Source organism: Kogia breviceps, chromosome 1, assembly GCF_026419965.1.
Source record: "Kogia breviceps isolate mKogBre1 chromosome 1, mKogBre1 haplotype 1, whole genome shotgun sequence".
In the NCBI taxonomy this organism is placed as follows: domain Eukaryota; kingdom Metazoa; phylum Chordata; class Mammalia; order Artiodactyla; family Physeteridae; genus Kogia; species Kogia breviceps.
In genome coordinates this window covers 190,416,272-190,433,368 of record NC_081310.1, presented here as the reverse complement: position 1 = coordinate 190,433,368, position 17,097 = coordinate 190,416,272, and the positions used below count along the sequence as shown (strand labels likewise).

General features: G+C 38.0%; 1 protein-coding gene across 4 annotated transcripts in view; it reads left to right on the top strand.

Annotated features, from left to right (window-relative positions):
• The window catches only part of SPEN (spen family transcriptional repressor), a 92,030-nt gene that overhangs the window by 18,897 nt on the left and 56,036 nt on the right, over positions 1-17,097 (top strand). The window lies entirely within an intron of this gene.

Genomic DNA, 17,097 nt, shown 5'->3' with positions numbered 1-17,097 from the left:
TGAAAACTATTACTATTTAGACCAGAATTTAGGAGGAGGTACTTAAATTTGAATAGGGAAATAGTATGTCTTTATTTTCACTAACAACTTTTTTTTTTTGCGGTACACGGGCCTCTCACTGTTGTGGCCTCTCCTGTTGCGGAGCACAGGCTCCGGACGCGCAGGCCCAGCGGCTATGGCTCATGGGCCTAGCTACTCCGCAGCATGTGGGATCTTCCCGGACCGGGGCACGAACCCTCGTCCCCTGCATCGGCAGGCGGACTCTCAACCACTGCGCCACCAGGGAAGCTCCCTCACTAACTTCTTAATCAGAATTTAGCATTTCCATCAATTATAACTATATTGTGTTGTAGTACCAACATGGTAGTATTTAGTACCTGTGATGATTTCACCACCAACACCAATCAGCTGCATTTTCATATTTTACATTACAGTTGTTGCAGATATTTCATTTATGCTCATCATAACTTGGAAATGACAGTAGCTATTAGACCTGCTGCTAAATAATTCTATTTAATGCATCAATAAAGATGCATATGTATATTACTGTATGATCAATCTGTGTTGTGGATATACTTTTAAACTTTATCTTGGAGAATTTTGAACATACACAGAAGTAGAAAAATAGTAAATAAATCTCATGTACCCATCATTCAGCCCCAATGACCATCTACCATGAAGTATTCTGCCTTATGAGGAAAAATAAAGCAGAGGAGGGGATGGCGAGTAATGCGGGTGGGAGTGACAAGGAAGCCCTCTGAAAATATGGCATTTGATACACAGGAGTGAAGGCCTGTCCATACACTTAGACCTACTCCTCGCCTTCTTATGTGTTTGTTTGTTGTTTTTCATTTAAAATTTATTTTGAAATAGTTCAGGAAAAGTGCAAAGAATTCCCACATTCCCTTCACACAAATTCCTTAGTTGTTAGCATTTTGCCACATTTGCTCCATTACCTTCTCTTGTCTTTTCCTGCCACGACATCCTTAAATTCTCCAGAGTATATCTCCCCCAAACTGCGTTGCACCATACAGTATTTTTGGCAGGGAAATCAACATTGGTATAGCACTGTTACTCAGTCCATAGACCTCATTCAGATGCTGCCAGCCATCCCAACGTCCCTCTTTCCTTTTTGGTCCAGGATCCTAGCCAGTACCATGTATTGCCTTTGGCTGTCATGTGTCGTCCGTCTGGAACAGTTTCTTACCCTAACTCTCATGTGCCTGATAGTCTTAAAGAGCACAATTCTTTTTTAATTTTTAATTAATTTATTTATTTTTGACTGTGTTGGGTCTTCATTGCTGCGTGCAGGCTTTCTCTAGTTGTGGCGAGTGGGGGCTACTGTTCTTTGTGGTGTGTGGGCTTCTCACTGCGGTGGCTTCTCTTGTTGCGGAGCATGGACTCTAGGCATGCGGGCTTCAGGAGTTGTGGCACACGGGCTTAGTTGCTCCGCGGCATGTAGGATCTTCCCATACCAGGGCTCTAACCCGTGTCCCCTGCATTGGCAGGTGGATTCTTAACCACTGAGCCACCAGGGAAGCCCAAGAGCATAATTCTTTCATTCTGCAGGCTGACCCTCTACCCAGGTCTGTCCAGTATTACCTCATGACCAGATCAGGTCTTGCAATCTTGGCAGGAATACCAGAGAAATGATTCTGTGCTTTTTCAGAATATGGAGACAGTATTGGATCCATCCCACCACTGGTGATGTTAACTTTGATCACCTAGTAAAGTTAGTGTTTTCACCATTTTCCCCCCTTTATTTGATTAGCATTTTATGGGGAGATATTCCGATATTACACTGATAGTCTCTTCCATCATCAACCCTATACCCAGTAGCCTTAGCAGCTATTGATAACTTAAAAAAAAATTTTATTCATTTATTTATTTTTGGCTGCATCGTGTCTTAGTTGTGGCATGTGGAATCTTTTGTTGCAGCATGCAGGCTTCTCTCTCTAGTTTAGGTGCACGGGCTCAGTAGTTGTGGAGCGCAGGCTTAGTTGCCCCGTGGCATGTGGGATCTTAGTTCCCTGACCAGGGATCAAACCCACCTCCCCTGCGTTGGAAGGTGGATTCTTAACACCACTGGACCCCCAGGGTAGTCCCCCATTGGCAGCTCTTGACTGTATTATCTACTTCTGTGATTGTTGCCAAATGAGAATCTATTACTGTGATTTCTTATACATTTATTCAGCTGTAGGTAAGAATTTTCCATAATTATATTTGGAAATATATATACACACATGCATATATATGATTTCCATTTTTTTCAATGGGTTTTAATTCAGGTCTTGCTTATTTTGATACCCAAATCATTCTAGATTTGACCAGTGGGAGCTCCTTTAAACTGGCTACCGTGTCCTTTTGATATCTCCCCCACTACTCTTTTTTTACGCGGGCCTCTCACTGCTGTGGCGTCTCCCGTTGTGGAGCACAGGTTCCGGACGCGCAGGCTCAGTGGCCATGGCTCACGGGCCTAGCTGCTCCGCGGCATGTGGGATCTTACCAGACTGGGGCACGAACCCGCGTCCCCTGCATCGGCAGGCGGACTCTCGACCACTGCTCCACCAGAGAAGCCCCTCCCCACTACTCTTGTAAGCATTTCTATATTTCTGGCAACAACAAAGGCTCATCTTGTATTTTCCCTTTCCCAGTCCTATAATCAGCCATTCTCCAAGAGACTCTGGTTCCTTTTAGGGAGGGATGGTATTTAGAAACCCAAGATCTGGGTGCACAGTTTACCCATTGCTGTAGGTGTATATGTTTACATGTATATATAATACATGTATCTATATATTTTGAAACTATGTTCACACATGTTTCAATACATGAGGATTCTTTCTAACCTCCCCATTTCCATGTTTATAAATCCCTTCTCAGACAGTGAGAAACCTCTCATTATTCTCAATATATTTACTTATTTGCCCAGTATGTTCTTAGTGTAACTAATAGGCCAACCACTCTGCCTCCCCCACCTCTGCCTGCCACCTCTGGGCACCTCACCCCTGCTGCCTCTGCATCAAATCACCTCCCTGTTGGCTTTTCTCTTTGGAAACCAACATTGTGGGGGAGGTGGAAAGCAAGGCAAGAAAAGGAAGGTGGGGCTGGAAATGACTTGCATGTTTTTGTCTTCAGTTTTTTGTCTCATAGGAGACAACTTGTGGATGAATGAATTACCTGCCTCTGGTGCCATTTGTAAGCAGATTTAGAGCTACTCCACTTTTAAAATTTTAGTTTTGGTTCTACTTCCACCACTGACTTTATGACATGAGGTTAATCACAGGATCGGTATGAGCTGTATTATATGCTGAGTCATTCAGAAGAGGGGCTAGTAAGAAGGGAGTTTGTTTTTTAGGTATCATCATTGCCCCATTTATTTGGGCATCAGTCACTCACTTTGTGTGGTATCTCAGCAACATCTTGCCCTCGCCCTACTTCCCCCCAAGCTTATTGACCTCAACCTTCTTTTTTTGTTTGTTTTAACTTAAAATTTTTAATACTAATTTTAAATTAATAAGTTTTAATTAATTCTTAACTGAAGTATAACTGACATATAACATTATATTGGTTTCAGGTGTACAACATAATGATCTGATATTTGTATATATTGCAAAATGATCAGCACAATGAGTCTAGTTAACATTCCTCACCATACGTAGTTACAAAAAACATTTTTTTTCCTTGTGATAAGTACTTTCAAGATTTACTCTCAGGAACTTTCACATATGCAATACAATATTAACTGTAGTCACTGTGTTGTACATTATATCCCTATGACTTATTCATTTTATAATTGGAAGTTTTTATCTTTTGAGCCCTTTCATTCCACCCATCACCCCAACCCCCAACCACCAACCTTTTCTCTATCAATGACTTTTTTTTTAAGATTCCACATATAAGTGAGATCATATGGTATTTGTCTTTCTCTGACTTATTTCACTTAGCATAATGCCCTCAAGGTTTATCCATGTTGTTGCAAATGGCAAGATTTCCTTCTTTTTTATGGCTGAATAGTATTCCATTGTGTGTGTGTGCGCGTGTGTGTATGTGCACACGTGCACACGCGCATGTGCACACACCACATATGCCACATGTTCTTTATCCATCCATCAATCCCTGGACACAGGTTGTTTCTGTATCTTGGCTTTGGTAAATAAAATGCTGCAATGAACATGGAGATGCATATCTTTTCAAATTGGTGTTTTCTGTTTCCTTGGTTATATACCCAGAAGTGGAATTGCTGTGTCATATGGTAATTCTATTTTTAACTTTTTGAGGCACCTCCGTACTGTTTCCATAGTGGCTGCATCAGCTTTTTTTCTGCTCCCTCTACACTACTCTTCACCCCTGTCCAAAGAGTTCCTTAATGAATTAAGAATCTTATTCCTTTGCACAAGCCCTACAATGTGTATAGTTGGTATTATTTTGAAGTAGATCCCAGACATCTTATTTAATCCACAAGTATTTCAGTGTTTATCTCTAGAAGATAAGAACTGCTTAAAGATACTCAGCAATACTGTGGTATATCCTTATTTCAAATACCCAGTCAGTATTTTCAAATATCCAGCCAGTACTCGAGTTTGTAATTGATTTAAGAACCTTTTTCTTTTTTCACTCAGGCTCTAAATAAGGTACATAAAATATATTTAAAAAATTTTATTGAGGTATAATTTGCATACAGTAAAATGTACCTATTTCAAATGTTGAGTTTGTTGAACTTTGAGAAATGTAGGCATCCTTGTAATCACCACCACCACAGTCAGGATACCACAGTTTATTTACTTACTGATGGACATGGGACTGTTTAAACCTTTTTTAATCCATAGGTTTTAATCTCTCTCTCTGCTTACAACTTAATTTGTTGGAAACCAAGCTGTAGAGTTCCCCAGTGTGTGTTTTGCTGATTACATGCCTGTCCTGTGGTATACATTAACATCATCTTTTGTCCTCTGTATTTCCTGTATGTTCAAAAGTTTATAATTGTATTTCAATATAATTGGTTTCTTTGTACTTCGTGCATTTTACTTGATTAATTTAATAATAGTCCGAGAAAGGGTTTATAGGTTTCACTGGCTGTCAAAGCAGCCCGTGGAAAAAAGTGTAAGAAATATTGGTTTAGGCAAACCATTATGTTAAGAATAGAATGCTAGCAGTATATTTAAGTACTTACTTTAGCTTTGACATAAAAAAGTTGAGGTTAAAAAGTTAGGAATCACTGAAAAACTTTAAGACTAGTAAACAAAACAAAGATAGTGTCCTGTGAATAGCTTTATTTTTTCCCCTCCTCTTTTTCCTCATTGTAAACTTATAGGATTAGAACTGCTGTTTTTCTTGTGGGAATTTTTTTCTGTTTTTTCATCCCCGCCCCCCCCAGTTTTATCATCAAAATCATGGAATCCTTAGATTTTTTAAGGTTGTTCCTTTTAGTCAGCTTGAATTCTTTCAATGAAATGAATTTCAAGCACATCCAGTGTTAGAATTAAATGCCATAATAGATATTAATTTCTATTATATGGGTGTGTTCAGCCTTAATCAAAGAAAACAAGATTTTCAAAAATCTCTCAATTTATAGAGACTATCTAAAATTCAGTTAGTATGTGATGCTGTATATAAAAAAGACAGGGAATTCCCTGGCAGTCCAGTGGTTGAGACTCTGTGCTCTCACTGCCTTGAGGCCCAGGTTCAGTCCCTGGTTGGGGAGCTAAGATCCTGCAAGCTGTGCGGCGCGGCCAAAAAAACAAAAACAAAAACAAAGTAAGACACCTTAACTCTTCAGTAACACATTTATTTGTTTATTTATTTAAATATTTATTTTGGCTGTGCTGGATCTTCGTTGTTGCACTCAGGATCTTCGTTGTGGCACGTGGGATCTTTGTTGTAGCATGTGGACTCTTAGTTGCAGCATGCGATCTCTTTAGTTGCGGCATGCATGTGGAATCTAGTTCCCTGATCAGGGATTGAACATGGGGTCCCTGCATTGGGAGCACAGAGTTTTACCCACTGGACTACCAGGGAAGTTCCCAGTAACACATTTATTATCTAAAGTAGGTATATTTATTTTCTCCCATAAATTGAATGGGTCAGATTATAACATTTATAAGGGGACTTCCCTGGTGGTGCAGTGGTTAAGAATCCGCCTGCCAATGTAGGGAACACAGGTTCAATCCCTGGTCTGGGAAGATCCCACATTCCGTGGAGCAACTAAGCCTGTGCACCACAACTACTGAGCCTGTACTCTAGGGCCCACGTGCTGCAACTGCTGAGCCCCTGTGCTGCAGCTACTGAAGCCCATGCGCCTAGAGCTCTGCAACAAGTGAAGCCACCGCAACGAGAAGCCTGAGCACCACAATGAAGAGTAGCTTCTGCTCACCGCAACTAGAGAAAGCCTGCGCGCAGCAACGAAGACCCGACGCAGCCAAAAAATGAATTAAAAAAAATAAGATTTCTAATGTCTTTTTAGTTTAGAAAATCTTGTTCCAGGGCATACCATGTTAGAACTGGTAAAGGGTCTTTATTGGCATGGAAAAATATTAAATGACAAAACAAGGTGTAAAATGGGACATGTAACATCTCTATGGGATCAGTGAAAATCTATACGTGACTCTCCTGTGTATATGCTCACTGTGTCAGCTTTTGATACAAATGGTGTTTCCATTGATAACTGAAAATCTAAAGTGAGAGATGAATAAGTATAATATTAAAAGCTCTCTCATACAAAAAAAAAAAGAAAATCTCATTTTAGCCATTCTTCATAGTGCATAAAGGTCACTGGAATGCTGTGAAGATTTAAAGTATATTTTGATGATTAGTTGGATTATAAAAGAGCTTAATATCTAGAAATACTGTGTAGCCATCATACAAAACATTGGCACACCAGTTCCTTTCAGATGAATCATTCTCCTAACCAGCTATGCCCATCAATCAAAAATAGTCTTTCTTGGGTTCAGACTTAAGTGGCATTTGTAAAGTTTCAAATAGTTTTAAATTATATTGCAGTAAATTAAAAAAATGGTGTCTGTGCTTTGTTATACTAATCTAAGGTGTATAAGGATATACTCTAGTTTTTCTTGTCACTTATACCTCTGTTTTTTTTTTTTTTATGAATTAGCCCTTTCCACGGTGGTTTTTGACACAGATTATTCCTTTTCAGCATAAGTTTGCTGTGCCAGTCTAAAAGTAGATGTATAGAAGGAACTTTCATCTCAGCTTGGGGTCTCACAGGGTTATGACATTTCATTTCCTTTGTGTTGATCTTATTGGAAATTTGTATAAAGTTTTTGCTTGTAAAGAAAAGCTTTTTAGTTCTAGAGATTATAATTAATGACTAAAGTGTTGACTGGAGAAGTTTGCATATTTAACAAGTTTCAGGAATGATTGGCATAGAGACTAGTGACTTATTTCTTAATTTAGTAGGCTTAATTTCATGCAGAGTTTTTATTGGGAAGCATGATTATTTAAAAGTTTATAAACCATTGGAATTGAGTAGAAAAACCCAAAGACCTTTTAAAATTAAAGAGTGATAAAGAAGACCCATTTCCTTAATCTGGAAATATTGGTAGTCTTTAAAGATTTACAGAAATACAGTGGTGGATGAAAAGAATATGGAATTTATGTATATTACAAAAAGATCACATTTGTCCTGATTCTATTCTAAGTAACCATATATTGTGAAATAAGGATAGAAGTTTAATCAAGTGAAATATTAGAGGGAATTTATAAATTTCTCAAAGTCTTTTTTTAAACTGTTATTTTACTAAGAAGTAAGCCATAGGTTAGAAGTTAATTTCGTTCTCAGCAGTTGTACTGTAATAGTCCTATTAAGCCAGGTAGGAAGCACATTTTCAAAGAGTCTTTTGCATTAACACCCCGGACTCTTGACGTGGGTTTTTTTTTTTTTTTTTTTTTTTTTTCCGGTACGAGGGCCTCTCACTGTTGTGGCCTCTCCCGTTGCGCAGCACAGGCTCCAGACGCGCAAGCACAGCAGCCATGGCTCACGGGCCTAGCCGCTCCGCGGCATGTGGGATCTTCCCGGACCGGGGCACGAACCCGTGTGCCCTGCATCGGCAGGCGGGCTCTCAACCACTGCGCCACCAGGGAAGCCCCTGATGTGGATTTTTGTTAGTTTCTTGGCTTCTGCTACTTCACCTTTGTTTTCTCCAGCCTTCCCCTTTTGATCAACTTGCTTTGCTCCTTTTTGTCTTCATCTAACTATTTTATTTACTGCCATTACTTTAAGAAATGGTTAATCATGGTCATTTCCATTATCTTTATAATTATACTTGAGCTTTTCTGAGTACTGTGTAAATCAGACACATTTATGAAGTTGTTCATGAATTACTGTGAGAAGAAATGTCCAAATGTTAACTTAGTGGCCACTATCATTGTCTGTATTCCTGCACTGTGTGTGTGTGTGTGTGTGTGTGTGTGTGTGTGTGTGTGTGTGTATATATATATATATATAAAATTTATTTATTTATTTATTTGGCTATACCGGGTCTTAGTTGTGCCATGTGGGATTTTGCGGCGTGTAGGATCTTTAGTTGCGGCATGCGGGATCTAGTTCCCTGACCAGGGATCGAACTCGGGCCCTCTGCATTGGGAACGTAGAGTCTTAACTGCTGGACTGCCAGAGAAGTCCCCTGCACTATATATTTTGACTTTTAGAGTGTAAACTCCTCCCTCCTATTCTCTGAAGAAGTACCTTATGAATTCTTTCTAAGATTGTCTAAAAGATTCATGCTTCCTATTTTATGTAACCAGTAACATCTAAAGATCATAGAATCTTTGGGATGTTTTTCTACTTATAATTGGATAATCTTTCAGAGGTTTACATATCGGTTGCACACTATCTTTTTGTTAACAATTAATTTTACTTAGTAAATAGTTATTTTGCACCATTAGATTGGTGCAAAATAATGCATATATGTATTTTTTTCACTGAAGTAATGGTGCCGGTAATAGTTCTGAAGAATTTTGTCATTCAAAGCTTTACTGGAAACATTGCCTTTTCCCAAGAGTTGTAGTCATCAAGTTTTCATGTACAGGAATCTAGGCACTAACCATGGATTTGATAAACAGCTGACTATAGTTTTGTTGGTTGAATTAAGCTTATCTTCAGTCTTCAAGTTTTCTTAAACCTTTTCTAATTAGAATCAGTAAATCGTTTCTCATCTTAAAAAAGTAATGTATTATGTTCATAGAAGCATTTACAATAGCCAAAAGATAGAAGCAGTCTAAATGTTCATGACCCATGAAAGGATAAACAGAATGTGTGACAACAAAATACGTATCATGGAGTATTATTCAGCCTTAAAAAGGAAGGAAATTCTTCTTTTTTAAATTGAAGTCTTGTTGATTTACAATATTATGTTAGGAAAGGAAATTCTGACACATGCTTCAACATGGATGAACCTTGAAGACTTTATGCTAAGTGAAATAAGGCTGTCACAAAAGGACAAATATTTTATGAGTCTACTTACATTAGCTTCCCGGAGCAGTCAAATTCATAGAGAAAGTGGAATGGTGTGTTCCTTTTTTTTTTTCTTGCTTTTTTTTTTCTTTCTTTCTTTCTTTTTTTTTAAAACTGTTATAAGCAGTGTTGCTTACTAAGTAGTCTATCAAATTGTCTTCCTAAGAGGTTTCTCTAATTTATACTCCTGCAGACAGTGTTATGAAAGTATCTATTTTCTTAGACTCTAGCTAATATCTAGGTATTATTAAAATGTAGGTCTTTGTGTTACATGGCACTTTTTAAAAAAAATTTGGATTTTTGAAATTTTGAGTGGAAATTGAGCAGTTTTTTTGAGTGTGTTTGTTCTGTTTACCATTTTGTGTCTATGGGCGTATTTTTAAAGAATTTCCTGGAACTTCCCTGGTAGCGCAGTGGTTAGTATACTCCGTGCTCCCAATGCAGGGGGCCTGGGTTCGATCCTTGGTCTGGGAACTAGATCCCACATGCATGCCTCAACTAAGAGTTCACATGCCACAACTAAGGAGCCCGCCTGCTGCAACTAAGACCCGACACAACCAAATAAATAAGTAAAATAAATATTAAAAAAAAAATTTCCTGTTTGGGTATTTTGCCTGTGTTTTGTTTGGACCTCTGTCTCCCTTGATTTGGAAGAAGTTTGTATATTTAGTAAATCACTTATTTCTCATGTGCAAGTATTTTTCCCCATTTGTCTTTTGACTGTATTTTGCTATTTAGGAGCTGTAATTTTTATGTGGTTTAATTTATATGGCCTTTTCTTTTATGACATAGGGATTTTATCTCAGGCTGAGAGTCTCTCCCAGACCAAAGACTACAACAAACATATATATATATTTTTTTTTCTTTTTTTTGGCAGAGAGAGAACACAAATCAGCAAAATATTACAAATCATTCTCCCCCTCCCTTTCTTTTTCTACCTCTCCCCCATTACTCCAAGTAGAGAAACATTTTAGGATATTAGCTTTTTCTAAAATGAGACTAGGGGCCTGTGTTTGACTGCCCTTTGCTGGTTTTAGGGATTCTGAGTCTGATTTTTCATCTTTAGTAATCATTTGTACTTACTACAAAGATAAAATGATTAAAGGGAAATACATTAATTATTTAAGAATAGTTTTAAAATCTTTTATACATAAATTTATTTCACAGTAGATTTCCCGAAAGAATTCTGTATCTCCATGAAATGAAGATAGGTTTTGGCTGTCATCTAATGGGTTACTTATCTTCCCAGGCAGGCATGCTTGAAATAGAAAATGTCTTCCTTAAATGTGCCCATTTACAGGAAACATGGCAGACAGTTGATTTGTATTGAGATAACACAGACACTTGTGACTAAAGGAGATGTAAAATCTGTTGTATTAAAAGACAGTGACAGGGACTTCCCTGGTGGTCCAGTGGCTAAGGCTCTGCGCTCCCAGTGCAGGGGGCCCAGGTTCAGTCCCTGGTCAGGGAACTAGATCCACATGCCGCAACTAAAGATCCTGCATGCCACAACTAAGACCTGGTGCAGCCAAATAAATAAATATAAAAGACAGTGCCAGGTACTATTTTTTGTCTTTTTTCTTTGAATAACAGTTTTAACGAGATATAATTCACATGGCATAAAATTTTTCCTTTGAAAAGTGTACAGTTGCTTTTAGTATATTTTCAGAGTTAATGTAGCCATCACCACTAATTTCAGAACATTTTCATCACTCCAGAATGAAACCCCCATACCCATTAGCAGTCGTTCCCCATTCTTCCTTCTCCCCAGCTCCTGGAGTCCACTAATCTATTTTCTATTTCTGTGTATTTGCCTATTTTGGACCTTTCACATATATATGGAATCATAAAATATGTGATTGGCATCTTTCCCTTATAGTGTTCTTGAGGTTCATCCATGTTGTAGCATGTACAAGAACTTCATTCCTTTTTATTGCCAAATGACATTCCATTGTACGGGTATATACCACGTTTTAAAAAATCCACTCAGCAGTTGAACATTTGGTTTGTTTCCATTTTTTTGGCTATTATAAATAATGATACTGTGAACATTTCTGTATGTGTGTTTTTTGTTTGTTTTTTTGCGGTACGCGGGCCTCTCACTGTTGTGGCTTCTCCCGCTGCGGAGCACAGGATCCGGACGCGCAGGCTCAGCGGCCATGGCTCACGGGCCTAGCCGCTCTGTGGCATGTGGGATCTTCCCGGACCGGGGCACGAACGCGTGTCCCCTGCATTAGCAGGCAGACTCTCAACCACTGTGCCACCGGGGAAACCCTATATCAATTTTTGATCATTGTCTTTCAATAGAGTAAAACTGTTAACTTGTAGTTTATCATTGTCATGCTAACACTTTAAATTTATCTTTGTCATTCTAGATAATTGTTAAAACAAGTTCTTTTGGAATTTAACTTGTTTAAATTGATATAATGAGACATATGACATATTAAAAATATTACCATCTTATTTGGTTATGTCCAACTTGCAGGAGTTTTGCCATCTAAGTATATGATTCTGAGCTACTTACTATATTTAATGGTTTGAAGTATGGGGGGGTATCAGTAATTGTGAATGAGGTACCTTTAATGTCTACCTCTACTATGTTGATGACAAGAAATAGCCGTGATTAATTTGAAAAGATTGGGATCGTACACTTAAAAATGGTTAAAATAGCTAATTTTATGTTATATTTTATCACAATAAATTTTTTTTTTAATTTGACCTGTGATTATGTAGGAAAAATGTGGCCAGCTCCAATTTAAATGCTGTTATGATGCATTAAGTTTCTAGGGGATTCTGCCTTTTGGCATTCTTGAAGTATGTGTAGTCACTGGTATAGGAAATAAAATAAAGGTCTAACACAGAGGGGAAACCAGTCTTTTGATCTAAATATAGGATCAAGTGGTTGATTTATAAATTAGTAATTCCTTCATAAAAATTTTTTACTATAAAAGGGTTATATAAATAAGTGTTGATGTTACTGCATTATTGCAGATAATTTGGTGGTTGTAATGGATATATTTATGACCCAACTGTCTGAGTTTGGAAGAGGCATGATTTTGAATATTTTCATAATATAAAAAATAAGTAAACACAAACATTTATTGTTTCTACTATTATAGGTCACCCAACCAGTCTGTAATACTCATCTCTTAAGCCTTTTTATCCCTTACAGCATGCTCATTTGCTTTTCGCTTTCTGTCTATTCATACTTATTGATCATTTTCTTTTGAATAAGGAACAGCCTAGCCATGATGGGGTGGAAGGGTGGAAAAGTGGGCAATACACAAAGAATTGATAGTTTGATAAAATATGTAATCTTTGGAAAGTGATGTATTGGGTTTTAGATGAATGGGTGTTTTAGGTTAATTGCATGCCTCTTCAAAGAGGCTGATATTCTCCTTATTACAATTCTGTAAGTCTCTCCTGAATAACAGGTAGATGTTTCAAGAATGACTTGGGGAGGATTGTTTTCTGTAGTAGGAGGACTTGTGTGAAAACGAATAGTGGCTATTTTTTGCTATTGCTTATTATTAGTAGGGTCACTTGCAAAAAACGGTAGGATTAAAGTTAATAATTGCATTCTTATTGATAAACCAGCTAATAATGGATGAATGTAGTAACTTAGAAAGAAAGGGTATTCAGAGAATTCATTGGGTTTTAGCATACTAATGATCTTTAGCTTTAGGTATTTGGTGTTGCTTTGGAAATTAACAAAGTAAGTTTCTTGCAGAGTTGAGGAAAAGTTTAGAATAGGAGGAATCTTCTTTTCACATATCAAGGAGCTGAAAATTGTAAATAAATCAATTCCATGAGACTAGGGATCTTTGTTTTATTCCCTGATACGCATCAAGTGCCTACAACAGTGCCTGTTAAGAACCATAAAATTAAAAATAATTGATTCAGGATTAGAACCCTACTCTTTTCTCATAGTGGAGGAAAAACAGAGTATATCATGATGCTCTCAAATGTAAAATGTGAGGCCATTAATATACTGCAATTATATTCTTCAAGGAAATGCTAAGGACTATATAAATTTGACTATATAAATAGTCACATGTTGAAAGACCAAACATCTCAGCAAATCTGGCATTGTTTTGGGTTATTTTAAAATTCTCTCTTAAAAACGTAGAAGAATTATAGTGTATGTTGATTGATCGATTTATTTATTTATTTATTTATTTTGCCGTTCGCGGGCCTCTCACTGTTGTGGCTTCTCCCATTGCGGAGCACAGGCTCCGGACGCGCAGGCTCAGCGGCCATGGCTCATGGGCCCAGCCACTCCGCGGCATGTGAGATCTTCCCGGACTGGGGCATGAACCTGCGTCCCCTGCATCGGCAGGCATACTCTCAACCACTGCGCCACCAGGGAAGCCCAATTTAATATTTTTTGATGGTGAATATTTTTGACCAAACAGAAACCAATTAATATAATGTTTTTTGATTGTGTTTTTGAAGACAAACCCATTAGATTGCTATATATTGCAGCTTGTAGCAATCAAGCACACTTTCTTAATTTTATGTTCTCATTTTTAAAAAAATTAGGTTTTCTTGATTCTTTAAAAATTACAAATGAGTTAACTTATTACTACAACCTTTGACTATGTAATTTAAGAAAATATTTTGTGCATATTACTGGAGACAATTCCATAGGGTTTTCTGAAAACCTGTAACTAAGGCTTGATGTTTAAGAAAAAGAAATAATATTTAACTGTGGTTTTATTATTTTTGCTCTTTTTTCTTTTTTAATTAGTAGATGTCAGTAAATGTTTCATTTGAATACTTAAGGAATACTTGAATATCATAGGAACTGTTGTTTTGGAAAGAGTAAATAAAATAAGGACATCACATTTACATTTACCAGCTGAGTTCTCATGGCTGTGAAGAGTCATCAGGATTTTTTTTTTAATTTGAGAGTTTCCAGTCTTCTCAGTATAGAAGAGTAATGTAATACCTGATAAAGTTCTCTTATGTTAAATTTGGAGATAAATTCGTATTTTGTTTCCAGAATGTACTCTCCTTATGTAAAAATTATGGGAACTGTGAGCCCATCCTTTTGAGGATGGAGGGCCATTTGACTTTGTTCTACATGTATAATCTATGCATTAAGTATTTGGTCCTTCTTTTCAGTATTACATTTAGCTCTTTGTTATTAAGAATTTAAGCTTAAATATTTGTTTTCCCTGTATTATGCTTTGGCTAACTGACTTTTTTGATGGGGAATTGGCTGATGCTTCCCTCTTTTTTTTTTTTTTTTTTTTTTTTTAAGTGTACAATTCAATGGCATTAAGTGCATTCACAGGGAATTCTCTGGCGGTCCAGCGGTTAGGACTCGGCACTTTCACTGCCAGGGCCCAGGTTTGATCCCTGGTTGGGGAACTAAGATCCTACAAGCTGCTTGGCACGACCAAAAAAAAAGTGCATTCACAATGTTATGTAACCATAAGCACTATCTATTTCTAGAATTTTTTTCATCCCACACAAAAACTCTGTGTCATTAAGCAGTGTCTCCCCAGCCCCTGTTAACTTCTGTTCTACTTTCTGTCTCCATGAATTTGTCTATTCCAGATACTTCATGCAAGTTGAATCATAAACTAATTGTCCTTTTGTGTCTGGCTTATTTCATTTCGTATGATGTTTTCAAGGTTTATCCATGTTGTAGTGTGTATCGAAACTTCATTTCTTTTTATGTTTTAATATTATATTCCATTGTTTGTATATACCACATTTTGTTTATCCATTCATCCATTGATGGGCAGTCGTGTTGTTTCCATCTTTTGGTTTTTGTGAATAATGATGCAGTGAACATTCGTGCAATGTATCCTTTTGAGCCCCAGTTTTCAGTTCTCTTAGGTATATACCTAGGAATGGAATTGCTGGGTCATATGGTAATTCTGTGCTTAACTTTTGGAGAAAAATGCCACTTTCCACAGTGGCTGCACCATTTTACAGTTCCACCAGCTATGCAGGAGGTTTCAAATTTCTCCATATCCTTGCCAATACTTGTTTTGTTCTGTTCTGTTCTCTTTTCTAATAGCAATCTTAGTGGGTGTGAAGTGGTATTTTATTGTGGTTTTGATTTGTATTTCCCTATGACTCCTGATTTTGAGCACCTTTTTCTGTGCTTATCTGCCATCTGTATTTCTTCTTTGGTGAAGTGTTTTCCCTATTTTTTATTTTTATTTTTTTTTTACAAATCTATCTATCTATCTATCTATCCATCTATCTATCTATGTTGGGTCCTCGCTGCTGCACCTGGGCTTTCTCCAGTTGTGGCGAGTGCGGGCCACTCTTCGCTGCGGTGTGCGGGCTTCTTATTGCGGTTGCTTCTCCTGTCGCAGAGCACGGGCTCTAGGCACGCGGGTCTCAGTAGTTATGGCTCGCAGGTTCCAGAGCGCAGGCTCAGCAACTGCTGCTCCGAGGCATGTGGGATCTTCCCAGATCAGGGCTCGAACACGTGCCCCCTGCATTGGCCGGCAGATTATTAACCACTGCGCCACCAGGGAAGCCCATCTTCCCTATTTTTAAAAAATGGGTTGAGTTGTAAGATTTCTTATATTCTAGATACAAGTCCTTTGTCAGATACATTGGAAGCTATATTTTTTAATGTTTGTATGGAAAGAACTATTTCAGTTTCTATCATTTTTTCCCCCAAATTTAAGAGATCCTTTCATCAGTTAATTTACCCCAAGTAATTTCATTACATCTAGTTCAGTTGCCTGATGAAACTGGATTTTAGGATTATGTTTCCCTTGTGAGAGGTAATAACTTAAATCATACTGGAGGATATAAAAGGAAAGTTCGGCTTCCTGATAATGTCAGCTTCTTCGGGGAAGTATAAAATTTTGATCTTGGGGACTTCCCTGGTGGCACAGTGGTTAAGAATCTGCCTGCCAATGCAGGGGACACGGGTTCAAGCCCTGGTCCGGGAAGATGCCACATGCTGCGGAGCAACTAAGCCCATGTGCCACAACTACTGAGCCTGTGTGCCACAACTACTGAAGCCCGTGTGCCTAGAGCCTTTGTTCCACAGCAAGAGAAGCCACTACAATGAGAAGCCCACGCACTGCAGCAAAGAGTAGCCCCCATTCACCACAACTAGAGAAAACCTATGCACAGCAACGAAGACCCAATGCAGCCATAAATTTAAAAAAAAAATTATGATCTTGGATTGTCAGCATATGAGTGCTATATTTAAAAGTGCTGTGCCCTTCTTTCTAAAATGCCAAATTATAAGTATACATAAGAGTCTGTCAAAAGATTTTCTGATTTATTAATTTATATAAATAACAATTATACATAAATTATAAATTTTAGGGCTTCCCCGGTGGCGCAGTGGTTGAGAGTCCGCCTGCCAATGCAGGGGACGCGGGTTGGTGCCCCGGTCTGGGAAGATCCCACATGCCGCGGAGCGGCTGGGCCCATGAGCCATGGCCGCTGAGCCTGCGCGTCCGGAGCCTGTGCTCCGCAAAGGGAGAGGCTACAGCGGTGAGAGGCCCGCGAACCGGAAAAAAAAAAAAAAAAAAAAAAAAAAAAATATATATATATATATATAAATTTTAACACTTTTTCTTTTAATCCCCTGGAAAAGAGAATTAAATGGCAAAAGATTATGTTAAAAACTAGACTGA